Here is a 22,274-nt window from a genome sequence, read left to right on the forward strand (position 1 = left end):
AAATCCCTTACAATTATACAGTGGAAGTGGGAGATAGATTTAAGGGTCTAGGTCTGATAGACAGAGTGCCTGATGAACTATGGATTGGATGTTTGTGACACTGTACAGGAGACAGGAATCAAGACCATCCCCAAGAAAAGAAATGCAAAAAAAGCAAAATGGCTGTCTGAGGAGGCCTTACAAATAGCTGTGAAAAGAAGAGAAGTGAAAAGCAAAGGAGAAAAGGAAAGATATACACATTTGAATGCAGAGTTCCAAAGAATAGCCAGGAGAGATCAGAAAGCCTTCCTCTGTGATCAATGCAAAGAAATAGAGGAAATAATAGAATAGGAAAGACTAGAGATCTCTTCAAGAAAATTAGAGATACCAAGGGACCATTTCATGCAAAGATGGGCACAGTAAAGGACAGAAATTGTATGGACCTAACAGAAGCAGAAGATATTAAGAAGTGGCAAGAATACACAGAAGATCTGTACAGAAAAGACCATCACAACCCAGATAATCATGATGGTGCGATCACTCACCTAGAGCCAGACATCCTGGAATACGAAGTCAAGTGGGCCTTAGGAAGCATCACTAGGAACAAAGCTAGTGGAGGTGATGGAATTCTAGTTGAGCTATTTCAAATCCTAAATGATGATGCTGTGAAAGTGCTGCACTCAATATGCCAGCAAATTTGGAAAACTCAGCAGTGGCCACAGGACTAGAAAAGGTCAGTTTTCATTCCAATCCCTAAGAAAGGCAATCTCAAAGAAGGCTCAAACTACCGCACAAATGCATTCATCTCACAGGCTAGTAAAGTAATGCTCAAAATTCTCCAAGCCAGGCTTCAGCAATACGTGAACCATGAACTTCCAGATGTTCAAGCTGGTTTTAGAAAAGGCAGAGGAACCAGAGATCAAATTGCCAACACCCGTTGGATCATTGAAAAAGCAAGAGAGTTCCAGAAAAACATCTATTTCTGCTTTATTGACTATGCCAAAGCCTTTGACTGTGTGGATCACAATAAACTGTGGAAAATTCTGAAAGAGATGGGCATACCAGACCACCTGACCTGCCTCTTGAGAGACCTGTATGCAGATCAGGAAGCAACACTTAGAACTGGACATGGAACAACAGACTGGTTCCAAATAGGAAAGGAATACATCAAGGCTGTATATTGTCACCCTGCTTATTTAACTTATATGCAGAGTACATCATGAGAAATGCTGGGCTGGATGAAGCACAAGCTGGAATCAAGACTGCTGGGAGAAATATCAATAACCTCAGATAGGCAGATGACATTACCCTTATGGCAGAAAGTGAAGAACTAAAGAGCCTCTTGATGAAAGTGAAAGAGGAGAGTGAAAAAGTTGGCTTAAAGCTCAATATTTGGAAAACTAAGATCATGGCATCTGGTCCCATTATTTCATGGCAAATAGATAACAGAAACAGTGGAAACAGTAGCTGACTTTATTTTTGGGGGCTCCAAAATCACTGCAGATGGTGATTGCAGCCATGAAATTAAAAGATGCTTGCTCCTTGAAAGAAAAGCTATGACCAACCTAGACAGCATATTAAAAAGCAGAGACATTACTTTGCCAACAAAGGTCCATCTAGTCAAGGCTATGGTTTTTCCAGTAGTCATGTATGGATGTGAGACTTGGAGTATAAATAAAGCTGAGTGCTGAAGAATTGATGCTTTTGAACTGTGGTGTTGAAGACTCTTGAGAGTCCCTTGGACTGCAAGGAGATCCAACCAGTCCATCCTAAAGGAGATCAGTCCTAGGTGTTCATTGGAAGGACTGATGTTGAAGCTGAAACTCCAATACTTCAGCCGCCTGATGGGAAGAGCTGACTCATTTGAAAAGACCCCAGTGCTGGGAAAGATTGAGGGCAGGAGGAGAAGGGGACGATGGAGGATGAGATGATTGGATGGCAACGCCATCTCATTGGACATGAGTTTGGGTATACTCTGGGAGTTGGTGATGGATAGGGAAGCTTGGCGTGCTGCAGGCCATGGGGTCACAAAGAGTTGGACACGACTGAGCAACTGAACTGAACTGAACTGAACTAGTGACTAAACTACTACCACCAATGGATTATAGCCTTTCTCTTCCCTCAGCCTATATTAGGACACTTGAGTTTTGCCCACTCAGCGGTACCCTACATGGCCCATGTTTTCTAGGTCAACCTTAAGGAGGAAAGTACTCATAGGACTGCAAGAGGAACAATATGGATGCCATACTTCCCATCAAAGCCTGTCCATCCAGGCTACTCCCCTCTTCCATTTAAAGCCAAGAGAAACTAAGAGCAGAGCCTAGCGGCAGCTAAACCATAAGGACACGCAGCCCTAGAGCACAGCTGTACTGAGTAAGTGGCACAAGAATTTTGCTGAGGACTTTAAAGAGCAAATGGGCTTTAACTGAATGTAGAGAATCAAGTTCACTGTCTGAAAGAAACAGAAAAAGATAATCCTTTGTCCTGATAGAAAACATGACCCAACTGTCAGAGCAACACAACCTTGCTCCCTGAGCCGTATTTCCTGTGTCTACAGACTGCAGTGTTCTTGCCTGGAGAATTCCAGGGACAGAGGAGCCTGGTGGGATACAGTTCTTGTGCAGCAAGCAGTCAGACATGACTGAGTGACTAATGCTCTCCTTCACTTTCGCAGAAGTCAGTAAGACTGTGTATATCTTCCAAAGACTCAGGCCCAGGAGCACGGTTGCTTTTCCAGTTAGAAAACCAGGAGGCTCAAGGAAGGAGCAGGCTCCATCATGACAGCACACTTTAGGAGTTGGCTGGGCAGAACTCAGATTCGGTGGGTTGGCTACTGAGAACAGTACAGAAAATCTTCTCAGCCGTGTAGCTGCCTGAAGGTGCCCAATGCAGAAGGAAACTAGGCAATTCCAATAGGGTCTGCTATAATACATCTATGAGAGTTTATTTTACAGATGACCCAATGATCATTCATTGAAAGTCAAAATAAAATATAATTTTCTACCTTTAAAAATCTCCAAATTTGTTATAATTCCTAAAAAACAAAAACAAATGATGAAAAACAACAACAACAAGAAACCTTTGGCAATATTTAGATCTTCTTGGATGATAAATTAATTGACTGGGCTGGGTGTGGTTTAAAGCTCACAATAGTCTAAGCTGTTTCTTTAGCTGAGTGTTTCTAGATTTGAAACTTGCAATTTTTTAAATGAACAGGATTTATTTTTTAGAGTGATTTTCATTTTACAGAAAAAATTAGGCAGAAAATACAAAGTTCTCATGTACCCCCTTTCCCACCCCTCAGCCCCGGTCCCTACTATCACTAATCTCTTGCATTAGTGTGGCACATTTGTTATGTGGATGAGCTGACATTGATTGTTATTAACTAAAGCCCACAGCTTACAGGACTACAGTCTGGGTTGGGCCACTTTATGGATGTAGACACATGCAGAATGTCTGTACCTACCATTACACATCAGAAAGAGCACTTTCACCGCCTTGAAAATCCCCTGGGCACTATCTACTTACTCTCCCTCTCCTGGCCAAACCCCTGGCAACCACTGATTTTTTTTTTTATTCCCTATAGTTTGCCTCTTTCAAAGTGGCATATAGTTGGAATCATAGTACATAGCCATTTTATTTATTTTATTTTTTTTATTTATTTTTTTATTAGTTGGAGGCTAATTACTTTACAATATTGCAGTGGTTTTTCTCATACATTGACATGAATCAGCCATGGATTTACATGTATTCCCCATCCCGATCCCCCCTCCCACCTCCCTCTCCGCCCGATCCCTCTGGGTCTTCCCAGTGCACGAGATCTGAGCACTTGTCTCATGCATCCAACCTGGGCTGGTGATCTGTTTCACCTTAGATAATATACATGTTTCAATGCTGTTCTCTTGCAACATCCCACCCTCACCTTCTCCCACAGAGTCCAAAAGTCTGTTCTATACATCTGTGTCTCTTTTTCTGTTTTGCATATAGAGTTATCGTTACCATTTTTCTAAATTCCATATATATATGTTAGTATACTGTAATGGTCTTTATCTTTCTGGCTTACTTCACTCTGTATAACGGGCTCCAGTTTCATCCATCTCATTAGAACTGATTCAAATGAATTCTTTTTAATGGCTGAGTAATATTCCATGGTGTATATGTACCACAGCTCCCTTATCCATTTGTGTGCTGATGGGCATCTGGGTTGCTTCCATGTCCTGGCTATGATAAACAGTGCTGCGATGAACATTGGGGTGCACGTGTCTCTTTCAGATCTGAGTACATAGTCATTTTAAACCAGCTTCTTTCACTTAGCAATAAGCATTTAAGGTACAACTGTGTATTTTTATTTACATGGTGGTGAAAAAATGAAAAGGATAAAGAGAGCACGGTCAGTTTTAAAAAGAAACACTCCTAGTGCTTTGGCAATAATTCTCTGTCTCTCCCCGCTCACTCTCTCACACACACACATACACACATTGGTCCTCAGTTTCAATGACTCTTCCTTTTATAGGCTCTGAATGCTGAGAGCTCCTTAATTTATTAAATGTTATAAAACAGTATTAGATATATCTCTGACTTCATTTAACCAATCAGTGACAAAGGAGGTTCAGAAGCAATTTCATTGGCACTCTTAATAATGACTATGCGAACAAGAAACAGGAAGCAAGGAATATTGAATTTCTGAGATTTCATCTTCTCGAGCATACAATGCACTATGGAACCCAACTGATCTTCAGAAAAGAGCAAAGAGCCACTAATTCAAAAAGAATTTTCATGCACAGAAAAAAAATTAAACCTTAACACTCATATAGTCACCAAATATATTTGAACTTTTACTATGTTTCAGGAAATTTGTTAGTCAAGAAAGGCAAAGTGGCATAAAAGGAAGAAAACTCTTAATTTCATAGAGTATTTAGCCTTAGAGAGTTCTCCTATCTAGTAAATGGTAGTGCTCAGTTTTAGCTTCAATCTGTTTACTCCCCAACCCCTGCACTTGACTGCTATATTTTTACATTAAGAATTAGTTCCTTGGGAGGGGCATTCAGGATGGAGAAGACACATATATGCCTATGGCCGATTCATGTTGATGTATGGCAATAAACATCACAATATTGTAAAGTAATTATCCTCCAATGACATAAATAAATTAAAAAAGAAAAAGAATTAGCTCCTCTTGAATACTTCCATCTTAGATTTTGGGTCTACAGTCCAAGTGATAGCTGAAGATTCTAAATTGTTGGCTTTCATACTTGTTCTTTCACATAAAAAGTGAAGCTGATGCTAATGGGTAAGAGAGTTGAAATATTTTTAAGTAAAATAAAATATCCATTGATATTTTATTTCTAAAGTTCACTTTGCTGAGTTCTGCACAAATGAGCTACCAAAATTTTTCACTGTTCAGACTGCCTTATGGTTGTCTCTACATAACAACCAGCATTTTGAACTGCAGAGCAATAATTTGGATATTGTTTTTCTAATTGATGCCAAAAATTCAAATGACCCAGTTTTCACCCTAAACTGAGTAGATAATTTGTCACTGTGAGCAGCCTCATCACAGCTATCAGAGATGATAGATTAAATATTACCCCAAATGAAAGGTGGGGCTCCAGGAGAAGTAGAACAAAAGCCATGCCAAAGCAGATAAACACACACCCTCCTGTAATTGCCAACTGTCTTTAAGATAAAGCCAGAGAAAATCTTCTCTTCCAGGTTTACTTCGTCTTAGTTTCCCCTGGCCTAATTCTAAATACCCTGGATGTTTTTACAGCACCACAGCTCCACCTTGACCTTTAAAAACCTACCAGCCGAGACAGGTGGCTGAAATCTGAAAGGTGCCATTTTATCGTTTCACCTGAGTGTATCATCTGCTGGAGGAGAGGCAAGGAGAATAAGTTGAGGTATCTGGTCATACATCATATATGTGAGACCTCAAAAGGTGAGTGTCAAGCTCGCAGAGCGTCTGCGTTTCCCTGCTGGCCTGTCCAGTATCTTCTTTCCTGAGAAAAGGACAAAACCAACTCAGGCTGGTCGCCACGCCTAGATTCTCTGATTAATGGACCTGTCATTGTGGGAAGTTGTCCAGTCTAAACTCTGAGATCACCAAACCCTAGAAAAACTACCAAAATATTCTCTGGCCTCCTGCCGAAAGGAATATTAAATAGCTCTGAATCACAGTTCTAGATTACAAGCCCAGAGTGATTAAAAAGCATATTCTTCCTCATTTAGAATACCAACAAGGTAGTAATTCTCATCCAAAGGACTAGCTCTTGCTATGGTAGCAAACTCTGATCATTTATTTTTCTCTTTTTTAAGACAGGGGAAAGTTAGACTTCTATTTCCTCAGATGCTCAAGAACGACTAGAAATATGACAAGGATAGTGTCTTTGGGTCAAAAATGGAGTGCCTGACCCCTGGAATCCAAATATTAATCCAATTCTCCTTTTGAAAAGCTGCAATAAAGGTAGGGCATTATAAAGTGAAAATTTTACTGTATTAAGCCTATAAAGTAGTTTATTTTTTTAACCTATAAGTAGATTTTTTTAACCTTTAAGATAAAAATTGTTCCAACTTGAGCCTAATGCCTGCACATCATTGTAATCTGTAGTGTCACTAAATTCAAACAAAACACCAAGACCAGGTCAATGATGTAAAAACAGACATACTTAAGTGTGATCCCTTGAAAGCTGAGTATGAGCAGGAATTGAGAAGTTCAGTAGCTAATAAGTTGGGGAGCTAAAGGAGATTCAGGACTATGGTGGACACATCATCTTAACAGGGACAATAGCACCCAGCTTCTAAAGAAAATGAGAGTCAATCTTCATTTTTTTTTAATTGGAGTATAGTTGCTTTACACTGCTGTGTCAGTTTCTTATGTACATAAAGTGAATCGGCTGTATATATATCCTCCTTTCTGGATTTCCTTCCCATGCAGGTCACACAGGGCTCTGAGTAAGTTCCCTGTGCTATACAGTACATTCTCATCGGTTATCTATTCTATACATAGTAGTGTATATATGCCAGTCCCAATTCACCCACCCCCCTTTGCCCCTTGGTATCCTACGTTTGTTCTCTATATCCGTGTCTCTCTTTCTGTTTTGCAAATAAGATCGTCTATACCATTTTTCCAGAGGAAGGGATGGCAACCCTCCTGCCTGGAGAATCCTAAGGACAGAGAAGCCTGGGATGCTACAGTCATGGGTTTGCGGAGCCGGACAGGACTGAAGCGACTGAGCATCGCCTACCATTTTTACAGATTCCACATGTACCCAATTCCTTTTTAATTGAACAATTTCATTAGGGCTGGATATCTCTCTAGGAAGTTCTCCATGCACTTTTCACTGTGAGCACTAGAGGGAGACAAAGTAAGAAAAACGATGATTAAAAGACCACGATTCTAATCGATTAAAAGAATACATTTGTTTCATTAAGGTGTTCTTTAGGAGAAGAATATTCTTTAGGAGAAGAATACCTTAATGAATTCTTCTTTAGGAGAGGAAAAAAAGTTTTCAAATAGTGGCCTGGTTTCAACATATGCTGTTTGGGGTTTTATTTCACAATATTTCAATCCTACTTCTCAGGAATAAATCTACAGCAGAACCTCAGAAGATCCATTAACTCCTGTGAAGACGGAAAAAAAAGTAAAACTGTAACTCAGGTTCAAGAAGAGTTTCGGTTACACCAGCTTATTATTAAAGCCCTATTTAATTTCTTTTCAGGAAACTGCTTTCCAAATTACATGTAGGAGCACATTTTCCACTGTTATTAAGAACTTACTAAGAACAGGGGACAACCATCCATTTCTGACTTTTGGGTTACTTTTTAAGTATATCAATAGGAAGGTCATGGCTGGAGAAAGAAGTATGACAATTTAGGGCATACATTTCAGCTTCAACTTCTCATAAGGGAAATGTGTCTGGGACTTCCATTGTTGATGATAACAAGTGTCATTATGCCCTTTTAGGAATTTCCAGGCCTGAACCCTTCCATCTGCTGTTCATCTCCACCTTCAATGGAGCAAAATTTCAGGTGAAGGAAGACTAATCTTCCAAGTGCTATCTCCGTGGTTTGTTATAATCATGTCTTATATATGGAACAATTTTAGATTTAGTTTGATATTGAGATATAATGATAATATTTGAATTTGTAACTGGCCTCATCCAATCAGGGATTGTTCATATTGAAGAGGAAAAAATAACATTGGGCCCCAGAAAATTTACTCAAAGTAATGGTGAAGCAGTACTTGGTAACAAGGGTCATTAAGCCCTTTTGGGAGTTCTGAGGCTTGAACCCTTTGTTCTGCTGTCCATCTCCATTACATGTAAAAATGCATACATGCAATATGTGTGTGTAATATCGTTAAGAGCTAGTTAGCCCTTGTTTGAATCAAAAAAAAAAAAGTGGTAAGTGCCAGTTTTAGGCATTTGAAATATTTTTTGTGGAAGCCAAACATAGGCATTCTAAGTGATGGTGCACATTTGGTTTATATTTTGCAAAGCTGAATGAGAATAAATGTAGTCAGTCTTTTCTAGGTCCTTAAAATCCAAGGGAGCATGATGTCAGTAGTATTGCATACCTCTAAATTGTTCCATATAGTAAGAGAATGACCTGGAAAAAGTAACATTACACTTGTGTTTTATTTTCTCCTGAGTTTCAAAACTTAACAGCTCTCAAAAACCCTATGGATGATGATGAGTGATAATAATGGATAATGGCACCATGTTTTGTTTTGTTTTGTTTTGTTTTTTGTCTTTTCATCTTCTAGTTCAGTATTTGTGATGCTCAAATAAAAGTTGTATAAATGCAGGGAGCTACACAATGTGGGAGACTTGGGTTTGACCCCTGAGTTGGGAAGATCCCCTGGAGGAGGGCATGGCAACCCACTCCAGTATTCTTGCCTGGAGAATCCCACGGACAGAGGAACCTGGTGGGCTACAGTCCACGGGGTCACATAGTCATACACAGCTGAGAGACTAAACACACACATGCCCTATAGGAGTTTACCTGAAACAAAAAGGGACAGTGAATGTTGCAACAAAGTCTTGCAAACACATTTACAATTTGCACAGCTGTTTCTAGACTATAAGGCCCATGAGAGTAGTGGCTGCCGTTGCCTTGCCCAGCGTGGCAGCCCCGTCACTAGGACAGAGCTGGGCACACGCAGGGCACTCAGTCCTGGCTGAACCAATATAACGGGCTTGAGCAATGAGAAATGAAATTTTGTTCTCATCTTAAAAATGGAAATCAACAGGGGAGTTTACATTGCATAAATTCTAAATATTCTGATGCAGGTATAGGCTAATCTGAGACAGTCTCTCAGGCTTCTTTAGGAAATGAAGCGATCCTACAGAGCCTTGCATCTGACCCCAAAGCTGTGACAGGCATTGATAGATAAAAAGGGGAAAGAACCATTTAGTATGCCCATACAGATAAGAACACTGATTTCCTCTGCTTTTCACAGAAGTAAGCAGCAGAGATGGAACTTGAACTCCATCTCTCTGAATGCAAAGTTTGTGGTGTGTGTGCTAAGTCGCTTCAGTCGTGTCCAACTCTTTGTGACACTATGGACTGTATCTCACTAAGCTCCTGTGTTCACAGGATTCTCCAGGTAAGAATACTGGAGTGGGTTGCCATGCCCTCCTCCAAGGGATTTTCCCGACCCAGGGATTGAACCCACATCTCTTGCATCTCCTGCATTGGCAGGCAGGTTCTTTACCAATAGCTCCCCCTGGGAAGCCCAAGGTTTGTAAGCGTTACCACTATACCAACTCAGGCAAAGAATGGGAGATAGTGATTTAAATAGTGATGTTACTTTCTCACTAAAGCTGAGACTAGAGGTCATGACTATTGAATAGGAGAGAAGGCGGAATTAGGGAAAATGAAATTTTTCACAAACTGATTGAAACAGATAGTGAGGTTCATCACTCTGTATAACTATTTCTAAAATGTAAATGAAGTACATGATATTAAATATTCTTCATCTTCGTGCTTCTGTGAGGATTTTGCAGTAACAAGAATGAACCTAGTGATTATCATACTAAGTGAAGTAAGAGAAAGACAAATATCATATGATATCATTTATGCATAGAATCTAAAAAATAATACAAATGAATCTATATACAAGACAGAAGCAGACTCACAAACATAGAAACAAAGTTATGATTACCAAAGGGGAAAGGGGCAGGAGAGATAGATTATGAGTAGGAGATTAATAGACACAAAATGATACACCTAAAGTAGGCAAGCAACCAATATTTACTGCATAGCACAGATATTATATTCAATATCTTGTAATAGCTTTTAATGGAAAATAATCCAAAATATGTGTGTGTGTGTGTGTGTGTGTGTGTGTATAAGGGAATGGCAACCCACTCTAGTATACTTGCCCAGAATATCCCCATGGACAGAGGAGCCTGGAGGGCTATAGGCCACGGGGTTGCAAAGTGTCAGACATGACTGATTAACTAACACACACACACACACACACACACACACACACATATATATATAACTGAATCATTTTGCTGTATACCAGAAATTAACAACATTATAAATCAACTATGCTTCAATCAAAACAAGAGAAAAAAGAGAAGATTCTAAGTCAGCTGGCTTGGAGTGGGGCCAAAGACTGCATTTCTAACACAGTCTTGGAGGATATAGATCTATGGAAACACAGACTGCTCTGTGCAAGGCGAAGCTTTACCTGATCACCTGTTTGAAATACCAGGTGAGAACTACATCTCTCTGCTTTGTCAAATGAAGCAAGACCTTTTCAGGTTTCACCTGCTTGAAACAGGTATGGTAATAGCCAGTCATCTCAGAAATCAAAGCAATCACAACAAGCTTAAAGCAAGATTTTAGAGATTAGAATTGGGGTTTAGGTGGAGTAATAATTATGCAAATATTCCAGAGCACCCCTCCCTGTTTACCTTTTTGAACCTTGAGTATTCCCTCAACTTCTCCCACTTATAAAACTACAATATAAACCCCACAGTATTCAGGATATTATAATGGCAGAACATGCTAAGAATCACATTTCCAAGAGACCAGACTTGTGGTTATCAGAGGCAGGGTTTCAGAAGAGAGGGAATTGAATGAAGGTAGTCACAATGTACAAACTTCTAGTTATAAGATAAATAAGTGCTAGGGGCGTCATGTATAATACGATGACTATAGTGGACATTGCTCAACATTTATACGTGAAAATAAAGAGAGTAGATCCTGAGTTCTCATCACACACAAAAATATCTTTTTCTTTCTTTTGTATCTATATGAGATGACGAATATTAACTAAATTTATTGTGGTGACCATTTCATGATATATGTAAGTCAAATTATTATGTGGTATACTTTAGACTTACACAGAGCTGTATGTCAAGTATATCTTGATAAAACTGAGGGAGGAGAGTTGTGATTTTCCAAGTCAACTTCGTTTGTGATGAAGAATCGCACTTTTTTTTTTTAATCTAATGCATGATTCCCCACCTGCTCATTTTAAAGACAGCAATGAAGTTGTAGTTACGGTAGTATCTTTCCTAGTTTTTAAGCTGATATTTATTAAGGGCATTCAAGCTTCCATGGTGGCTCAGATGGTAAAGAATCCACCCACAATGCAACAGACATAGGTTTGACCCCTAGGTCAGGAAGATCCCCTGGAGAAGGGCATGGCAACCCACTCCAATATTCTTGCCTGGAGAATCCCATGGACAGAGGAGCCTGGCAGGCTACAGTCCACAGGGTCACAAAGAGCCGGACACAACTGAAGCGACTTAGCAGGCATGCATTAAAAGCATACAATGCATAGATAGTATACTAAGTATTTAAGTGAATTATTTCCTTTCTATACCCAATAATTTTATAAGTACTACTAATATACCCATTTTAGAGATGAGAAAACTGAGGAGATAATGCAGGTTTCCCAAAGTAACATAGCTGATTAGTGAGAGAGTCAGGACTCACTGAGATCTGCCTGAATCCAAAGCCTGAACTCTTCTTCCCTATGCCCCAAGAGATGCTTTTCTGAAAGAAAGGAGTACATTTTCTTTTGAATATCTGTAAACAGCAAATTAGGGGATCCTTTTCATAAGCCATTGTCAGACTGAGAAGGCATTTCTGGCTTGCTGGGGAAGTGACTCTTCTCATCCTGATCTGGATCACTGATACTCTGAATTGTGTCTGGTTTTCGTTTCCAGAGTGGTGAATTCTGACAGCGCGCATGTTTGCTCCTGTGGGGAATCCTTTTACACTGTGTTATCTCTTGGCTCAAAATTTAATTTGTAGCTGCAGCCACCATAAGCAGTGTCCTCCCACTGTCAACTCGTCCATCTTGAGCGGTGTCTCTACAATGAATGGCGTGCGTGTGTGCTAAATTGCTTCAGTCGTGTCCAACTCTTTGCAACCCTGTGGACTGTAGCCTGCCAGGCTCCTCTGTCCATGGGATTCTCCAGGCAAGAATCCTGGAGTGGGTTGCCATGCCCTCCTCCAGGGGAGCTTCCTGACCCAGGGATCGAACCTGCATCTCTTATGTCTCCTGCACTGGCAGATGTCTTTATCACTGATGCCACCTGGGAAGCCCAAGACGTGAAAGTGGTAGCCGCTCAGTCGTGTCCAACTCTTTGCCGTCCCATAGACTGTAGCCTGCCAGGCTCCTCTGTCCAAGGGATTGTCCAGGCAAGAATACTGGAGTGGGTATCAGATTCCCTTCTCCAATCTTCCTAACCCAGGGGTCAAACCCAGGTCTCCTGCATTGCAGGCAGATTCTCGATCATCTGAATACCAGGGAAGCCTGGTGGCAAGCATATAAACATTGAGTTTTGTTTTGCTTTGACATCATGCAAGTAGGAACTCTGAGTGAGTCACGAAGCCTCTCATTTTTCATCTGAGTCGTTAGGCATACGAAGTCATCGGCTTCCTGGAAGAGGCTGGAAGAAGGAAGCAGAAAGCTATATGATTAAGACACACCAGTGGGACAAGCAGCCCAGAAAGCTCCATGCAGTGCCTAGAGGCCCAGAGTGGAACAATGGTTCAGCCCTGACTGTGTCAGCCCCAGGTACACGGTACTGGGAGGTCCAGTGAACACAGAGCTGGACGTGTGGGCGGCCACCAGGAACAGATGCTGACATGACCTCAGAGAGAGGTTTAGGGCAATTGCCCCCAGAGGAATGATGAGAACTTCGGCCCAGCAGGACCCATTGAGTGAAGTGCAAAGCAAGGGACTTGTGTGTTTTTGTTTCTGTTTTTTTCTAAGTCAAAGTTCAGAATCAAGTTATTACCCGCCTGCCAGTGCAGGAGATGCGGGTTCAATTCCCTGGATCAGGAAGATCCCTTGGAGAAGGGAATGGCAGCCCACTCCAGTGTTCTTTGCTGGACAATCCCATGGACAGAGGAGCCTGGAGGGCTACAGTCCATGCGGTCACAAGAGTCAGACACGACTTAGCCACAGAGAACACACACACAAAGTCAGTGAGGGGGACTAACAGCTTGTGACCTGACACCGAGTGTCCATGCCACAGAAATGGACTTCGTTTATTTCAGCTCAAAATGAAATTAACTCTCAGTCAGGCACTCACCTCATACCCTGTGCAGAATTTGCTATGGGAATTTAACAAATAGGGGTTTAGGAAGCCAAGCAGATCACTTAAATTACATCTTCTTGGCTTCAAATCCTAATTCATTGATTGAAATAAAAGAGCTTCTTTCACGATAATTAATTAAATACCATATTCTAAGAAACCGAGCAGTTGGCGATGTCCCTGAGATACTTAGATGAGCATTTAAGTGCGTGTTACATTGTTCTCTTTTTTTACAGGTTGACTCATAGTCAGCCTAGACCCAGGAGGCACAGGCTGCTATTTGTCCCGAAATAACTGGTCTCGCTTCTTCTGGGCACATCATTGTACAGAATAAAAAGTGTAGCTCTCAGTTTCCCTTGCAGATAAGCTTACCCTGTGACTAAGTCTGGCCAGTGGGAATGTGAGGCATCAAAAATGGTTTTTAAATGATGGGACCACACCCTTCTCTAATTCTTCATCACGACGTCTGGGCGGGCACACAGCGGCATGACCTGAGAAATGGGGACCCTGGATGGAGGAGCACTGAGATGGGAGTCTGGGTGCTTGAGCACTTTAAGAAGCAGAGAGCCGGCCATCTCCGCCAGGGGATGCCTATATACAGGCATTAGTGGGAGAGGAAAATGAACTTTCTTTACTAAAGCATTTTCGGTGGCATTTTATTGAAAGCAGAAACTATTAGTAAACTCAATTCTAAGTAATTCACTGTGCTGTCATCTTTGTAAAAGTCGTATCAAGAAAAAAAAGTATCAATTCTAAGTGGTTACGGGACTGTCAGTGTAGAATGTGGTAGAAATGAGGGTAAGTCTGTGGCAACTCAGTTCTCAGCTCATCCTTTTCAGCCATTTATGTTTTCTGTTTAATGCAACATACAAGCTGAGCAGTGAAATTAACATCTCCAGAATAAAGCATTTACTTCTGTCACTGTTTCTTTGAGAAACTTGTATGAGATTTTCCTACTTGGACATAAGAGAGACACTGAACAGCCTGCACACTCCTATAGCTTAATCCAAAAAGTTTCCTTAAATTAATGGAATTGGAAGAAGAGAAAATAACTAACTAGGGGGACAGAAAACTCCCCTACTGACAATCAAAAGGATTAGTGGACCATAAGATGAGAGAGAAGGTTTACCCTAATCCCTCTCTGGCAGCTAAAGTGGTAAAGGTACTTTAATCAGTGGCCGGATGACTCTGTGAAAATTTGTGAGAAGGAAGATTAATAAGCGACACCCATCGCTCTTCTGGGCTCTCTTCATATTATTTTCTAACACCTGCACTCTTTTCAGCCCCTATGTTCTCATGATGACTTTTGGCTGTCCCCTACACACCACACATGCACACACACACACACACCCTTACTAAGAAATGATTCCATTTCCAAACCTTTTCTCTCATTTAATTAACATGAGTTGATACTTATACAGTCTTCATATATATATGCTCATTCAAACCTATGAAGAACATGGTTACAAGGCATCCTGTTATCCCCATTTTAAAGATGAAAGTGTGAGTTGCTCCATGTGAATCTGTTCTCCAAATATAGTCTATTCTCTCAGGAATATTTATGAAATGAAAATTGTTGGCATTTCTCAGACAGTTACGTCTTCCACAAAACACAACTCCTAAGCCTACCTAGTGTGGGTCTTAAGGAAAATCAATAATACAAAACTGGTCGGTCTATTAGAAGAGTATTTCAGGAAAGGGGTTATCTGTATCACCCAAATGGTTAGGGTTAGGGCTAGGGTTTGGTCACTCAACCAGTTAGTACAAGCAGGGCTTCCATCAGAATCCTACGCGTGACTATACTTGAGCTACTAACACACAATGTGAACATGAGAAAGTAAGTTGATCCGGCAATTTTTAAAATGAGATTGGTAAGAGTGAGTGCTGCTCTACCTGAACCCAATAATATATTCAAAATTTTCAAAATTGTTTCCCTTTTTCTTTCATGAGGCCTAAGTTTTTGATCTAGGGAAACTGCTGGAATTTTATTATTTCTTGTTTAGTATTGACTGCTGTTCTTCCATATCATTTATGGTTCATTGTTATCTTCATTGTACCATTGATTTTTTTTTTTTTTTCTTCTGTGCTGCTGGCCTTTTGAATCTGCCAAATACAGACATTAAAAAAGACTTTTTATCTCTTGTGATCATGACATACTTTATATTTCTGAGGTCTGATGCTGAGTTTTTCAAGTAAAGATACCACCCACAGAAGCTACTCCTCATAGCGGTATATTTATAACAATAATTGATATTGAACATTCTGTGTGATGGATTTTTTGGTCCCTATTAGCAGATGAAGAAAGTGATGCTCAGGGAGATATCACGCATTGCCCAGGGCTAAGCAGTGGATGAGGCAGGAACCAGAATTCATCCCAATCTCCTGACTCCCAGCTTTGTGCTCCTTTTATAACACTGTGCAGTGTCATGTCTTTACCAGATTGAAAGGATCCATGTTTATTTTTTTCAGTTTTTTTATTAAATTCTTTTTTTTAACATCAAAAACATTTTGCATTGGGGTATAACCTATTAATGATGTTGTGATAGTTTTAGGTGAACAGGGAAGGGACTCAGCCATACATATACATGTGTCCAAACTCTCCCAAGAAAATGTTCATGTTAATAATGGTAAGAAGTCCATGAATTATATTTTTAAGATTATAAAGTCAATGAAAATCATGATTCAATTTATTAAAACTCACTAAAAAGCCAAGCAATATTTCCATAAACATATTTACTTACATCTTTAGCCAATGCTCATTTAAGGGTGTCCACTGCCCATCCTCTCTTCTGTCAGAAATTGGAAAATTGACTGACAACATTTGATGAGAGATAGCATGTGTGTTGTGTACATGGATTCCACCCCCACCTCCTAAACATGCCATTGGACTGTGGTCCAAGGCATTTCCTTAAAAGGCAGTCAGTCCACTGGCCTGCTAGGAACCAATGTTAATGTGACCCAGCTTAAAAAGATGAACTATGCCAAAGAGATTCCTTTGTTGAGGATGTGGGACTGAGTTAGCAACAGGGTCAGAGTTATCTTGTAGGAAGTATCAGGACACACATGCTGGTTCACCGGCAAGCTGAAACAATGAGGAAGTGAAAATCATATATAAGTCATAAGAATCACCATTGATATGGTACTTACGATTTGTTTCATGTAGTAGGTTTCTCAGTTTATTTATCCCCTGAAGTTTTTACTACAGTAAACAACTTCCCACAACCACCATTTTACTGATGAGAATACCAAGGCTCACAGGAATTAAGAAATTTGTCCAATGTCACACAGCTAGTGAGATCACTAGCTGGGAGAGCAAGACTGAAGCCCAGGCGATGTGGCTTTGCTGCAAAATTGGATTTCACAAGAATAGCAAGGAGAGATAAGAAAGCCTTCCTCAGCGATCAATGCAAAGAATAGAGGAAAACAATAGAATGGGAAAGACTAGAGATCTCTTCAAGAAAATTAGAGGGAAAAAAAAGAAAAAAAGAAAAAAAAATAAAATTAGAGACACCAAGGGAATATTTCATGCAAAGATGGGCACGGTAAAGGACAGAAATGGTATGGACCTAACAGAGCAGAAGATATTAAGAAGAGGTGGCAAGAATACACAGAAGAACTGTACAAAAAATATCTTTACCATCCAGATAATCACGATGATGTGATCACTCACCTAGAGCCAGACATCCTGGAATACGAAGTCAAGTGGACCTTAGGAAGCATATCTATGAACAAAGCTAGTGGAGGTGATGGAATTCCAATTGAGTTATTTCAAATCCTAAAAGATGATGCTGTGAAAGTGCTGCACTCAACATGCCAACAAATTTGTAAAATGCAGCAGTGGCCACGGGACTGGAAAAGGTCAGTTTTCATTCCATCCCAAGTGCCAAATAATGTTCAACCTACCACACAATTGCACTCATCTCACACGCTAGCAAAGTAATTGCTCAAAATTCTCCAAGCCAGGCTTCAAGAGTACATGAATAGTAAACTTCCAGATGTTCAAGCTGGATTGAGAAAAGGCAGAGGAACCAGAGATGAAATTACCAACATCCACTGGATCACTGAAAAAGCAAGAGAGTTCCAAAAAAACATCTATTTCTGCCTTATTGACATGCCAAAGCCTTTGACTGTGTGAATCACAACAAACTGTGGAAAATTCTCAAAGGGATTTTAAGAATTTAAAATTAAAGATGACCTGATCTGCCTCTTGAGAAATCTTCATGCAGATCAGGAAGCAACAGTTAGAACTGGACATGGAACAACAGACCAGTTCAAAATTGGGAAAGGAGTATGTCAAGGCTGTATATTGCCACTCTGCTTATTTAACTTATATGCAGAGTACATCATGAGAAACACTGGGCTGGATGAAGCACAATCTGGAATCAAGATTGCTGGGAGAAATATCAATAACCTCAGATATGCAGGTGACACCACCCTTACGGTAGAAAACAAAGAAGACCTAAAGAGCCTCTTGATGAAAATGAAAAAGGAGAGTGAAAAAGTTGGCTTAAAGCTCAACATTCAGAAAACAAAGATCAATCATGGCATCTGGTCCCATCATTTCATGGCAAATAGATGGGGAAACAGTGAAAACAGTGACAGATTTTATTTTGGGGAACTCCAAAATCACTGCAGATGGTGACTGCAGTCATGAAATTAAAAGATGTTTGCTCCTTGGAAGACAAGTTATGACCAAGTTAGACAGCATATTAAAAAGCAGAGACATTACTTTGCCAACAAAGGTCCATCTAGTCAAAGCTATGGTTTTTCCATTAGTCATGTATGGATGTGAGAGTTGGACTGTGAAGAAAGCTAAGTGCCAAAGAATTGATGCTTTTGAACTTTGGTGTTGGAGAAGACTCTTGAGAGTCCTTTGGACTGCAAGGAGATCCAACCAGTCCATCCTAAAGGAGATCAGTCCTCAATATTCTTTGGAATGACTGATGCTAAAGCTGAAGGTGGGAGGAGAAGTGGACAACAGAGGATGAGATGGTTGGATGGCATCACCGACTCGATGGACATGGGTTTGGGTGGACTCCGGGAGTTGGTGATGGACATGGAGGCCTGGCGTGCTGCAGTCCATGGGGTCACAAAGAGTCAGACACGACTGAGTGATTGAACTGAAGTGAACTGAAAGGCAGCTTAGTGTACAGACACAGAGAAGGTAATAAAAGGCGACACACACACGAAGAGAAGCAGAAAGTCACAAGAGAGAAGGACCTGGAAACGAGTAGGGAAGGGACTTCCCTTGTGGTCCAGTGGTTAAGAATCCACCTGCCAGTGCAGTGGACATGGGTTCGATCCCTGGCCTGGGAAGATCCCACATGCCACAGGGCAACTAATCCTGTGTACAAGACTACTAAGCCTGCACTCTAGAGGCTGGTGTTCTGCAATAAGAGAAGCCACCGCAATGAGAAGCCCACACACTGGAACTAGGGAGTAGCCCCAGCTCACCACAACTAGAGAAAACCCGAGAGCAGCAGTGAAGACCCAGAACAGCCAAAAAGAATAAATAAACAAATTAATGAATTAAATTTAAAAAGAAAGGCATAGGCAGGGGGAGAGAGCATATGATACACAAGAGGCACCCAGGTCCCAAGTATACTCTTCTTCTGAGAGTCCCATGAAATCCCTGATCACGTCCTTATGTAGCACAGCTTAATGCATCTGTGCCTTGTAAATGAGAGATCCCCTAAATAAAATAATACGACTCATTTTGGTGCTTTGTAAATATAGTACCAAAAGGTATAAAAGTTATATTGCTATGTATTTCATGTTAGAGGTAAAGAGTGGATCTCTTAAAGATTAATCAATCCAATACTAAAGAGAAGGTACAAAAATTCACACACAAAAGAAATACTTCTAATTTTAAGAGTATGAGAGTATGATGTAGATGGAGATAAAGGGAATAAACTCAAAATTTCTGATGATAAATCATGAAAAGTTTCTGAAGAAATAAAGGATAAGCAGGGACATAAAGATGGCTCATGTTTGTTTAATATACAGCTTGAATCAGGGTACACGGAATACCTTCTGCCTCAATACAGAGGAGGAAATAGCAGGAGGAAGGTTGGATCATAAAATGAGTATGTGTGTTATTGGAAAATAGAGGAAAGAGAAAGAATAAATAAATAAAAGAAAACAGATAAATAAATAGATAAAAGAAAACAGATAGAAAAATCAGAATGAAGTTAGGTGTTGTATGATGCACAAAAACCTAGGCTAAGGTAATGAATTTCTCTGGTTTTATAAAAGTTTTATATATTTTTGGCTGATGCTTAAAGCACTTAAACATAAATTTTTATTTTCATAAAACCATCACTAAATTCTCATTTTATGACATTTGACCGGATAATCAAGCATCCTGAAATCCATGCCTCCTTGCTCACTGTCTTCTAGCTGGAGTGCTTCCCTGCTGTCCTACACATTGCCACATACTAGGCCCTCCATTAGTACTTGTGGACTGAATAAATAAATGATCATGTTATATCCTCATTCAAACATGAGATCATATCGATAAAATGTAAAATCCCATACAAGTTTTTTAAAATGAATTTCCTATAGTCATGTCTTAGGAAACCAAAACGTTCTTTGCTGATGACCTGCTTTCTGCACTCCTTATTAAGTTTTCTGTGACTGCAAAAAGATCAGTTAAAACATGAATTTTTAGTTATTTAAGCAGATTATATTTTGCCCTAAAATAAAGTGTTGGCCATGCTTTGTTTGCAAACATAGTCCAAATGGCAGCCTGGTCCTCTCTAACCTAGAAAACACAAAGGGGGTGGATTCAAGGAACCATGGTGGTAAAAATACAAACTAAAGACACTACCAATATAAAGAGAAAAGGAAAGAATAATAATTCATAACAACCTACCCTGTAAGCAATTGCCATATAAAATACAATTGAGAATCTTCTTTGAGCTTCTCGGAGAACTGTACTAAAAAGCTGCAGAATAAAGCTCTTTTACTCTTTGTTAGAATGTATAATGTTTCCTAATCTATTCCAAATACAGAACAAAACATTCAGTTTGGACAGTTGTATGGACAAATGGAGATTTGTAAAATTATGGATTAACATCAGTACTTGCAACATTTTTATAGCATAAGTGAAATGGTAAGTAACTCTGGCAAGTTTTGATATTATCTCAAGATGAGGAAGCAGGTCAAAGAAAATTTTAAAAACAAAGATTTATGCTATAAGATGTTTCAATATTTAAAGCTATAATATTAGAAACAGTTACCTTGACTTAAAATATAATTATACATTTTTAATATTTATATATAAATAAATAGAATCTTGGTTTATTTAAAACAGTTTATAAAAATTTAAATATAAAAATTCTTGCAATATTTTGAGCTTTTTCATTATTATTATATTTGTATAGTGATCAGTGATCTTTGACATTACTATTGTAATTATTTGGGGGGGACTGCAAACTGCACCCATATAAGATGGTGTAGTTAATAAATACGTGTGTCTTCACTGCTCCATTGACCAGCCATTCCCCATCTCTCCCTCTCCTCAGGCCTCCCTCTTCCCCAAGACAAAACAACATTGAAATGAGACCAACTGACAACTCTACAGCGGCCTCCTGGAGGAGGAGGGCATGGCAACCCACTCCAGTATCCTTGCCTAGAGAATCCCCATGGACAGAGGAGCCTGGCAGGATATAGTCCATGGGGTCACAAAGAGTCGGACAGACTGAGCCGCTAACACACACACACACAGTGGCCTCTAACTGTTCAAGTGGAAAGAAGAGTTGCATGTCTCTCACTTTAAATAAAAAACTAGAAAGGATTAAGCTTAGTGAGGAAAGCATGTCAGAATCCAAACAGAATAAAAGTTACCTCATTTTGTGCCAGTTATCCAAATTGTGAATGCAAAGGAAAAGTTCTTGGAGGAAGTTGAAAGTGATACTCCAAAGAACACACAAATGATAAGAAACAGTCTTATTGCTGATACAGAGACTTTTAGTGGCCTGGATAGAATATCAAACCAGCCACAACATTCCCTTATACCAAAGCCTAATCCAGGGCAAGGCTCTGATCTGTGAAGACAGAGAGGTGAGGAAGCTGTAGGAGAAGAGTTTGAAGATAGAAGAGATAGGTTCATGAGGTTTAAGGAAAGATGCCATGCCCATAACATCAAATTGCAAGATGAAGTAGCAAGGACTGGTATAGAAGCTATAGCAAGTTATTCAGAAGAGCTGGCTAATGTAACTAATAAAGATAATTAAAGACAGATTTTCAATGTAGATGAAATAGCCTCCTTTCAGAAGATGAAGATGCCATCTAGGACTTTCATAGCTAGAGGGGAGAAGTCAATGCCTGGCTTCAAAACTTCAAAGGACAGGCGGACTCTTTTGTTTGGTGGCTGATGCAGCTGATGACTTGAAGTTGAAGCCAGTGCTCATTTCCCATTCCAAAAATCCTAGATCCTTTAGATTTATGCTAAATCTCCTCTGTTATTGCTCAATAAATGGAGCAATAAAGCCTGGATGACAGCACATCTGTTTGCAACATGATCTATTGAATATTTTAAGTCCATTGTTGAGGCCAGTTGCTCATTAAAAAAAAAAAAAAGATTCCATTCAAAACGTAACTGTTCATTGAAAAGGCACCTGGTTACCCAAGAGCTCTGATGGAGATGTACAATGAGATTAATGTCGTTTTCACATCTGCTAATACAACATCAATTCTGTAGTCCATTGATGAAGAAATAAT

The 22,274-nt window shown here is 39.9% G+C and overlaps 1 long non-coding RNA gene across 2 annotated transcripts in view; it reads right to left on the bottom strand.

Annotated features, from left to right (window-relative positions):
• Window positions 1-15,735: 15,735 nt before the first annotated feature.
• The window catches only part of LOC139036335 (uncharacterized), a 146,793-nt gene continuing 140,254 nt past the window's right edge, over window positions 15,736-22,274 (bottom strand). For both annotated transcript variants that reach the window (XR_011489068.1, XR_011489067.1), the window contains one exon: window positions 15,736-16,632. This is a non-coding gene — a long non-coding RNA (uncharacterized lncRNA). The remainder of the gene's footprint in view (window positions 16,633-22,274) is intronic.

This window comes from Odocoileus virginianus, chromosome 8, assembly GCF_023699985.2.
Source record: "Odocoileus virginianus isolate 20LAN1187 ecotype Illinois chromosome 8, Ovbor_1.2, whole genome shotgun sequence".
NCBI lineage: Eukaryota > Metazoa > Chordata > Mammalia > Artiodactyla > Cervidae > Odocoileus > Odocoileus virginianus.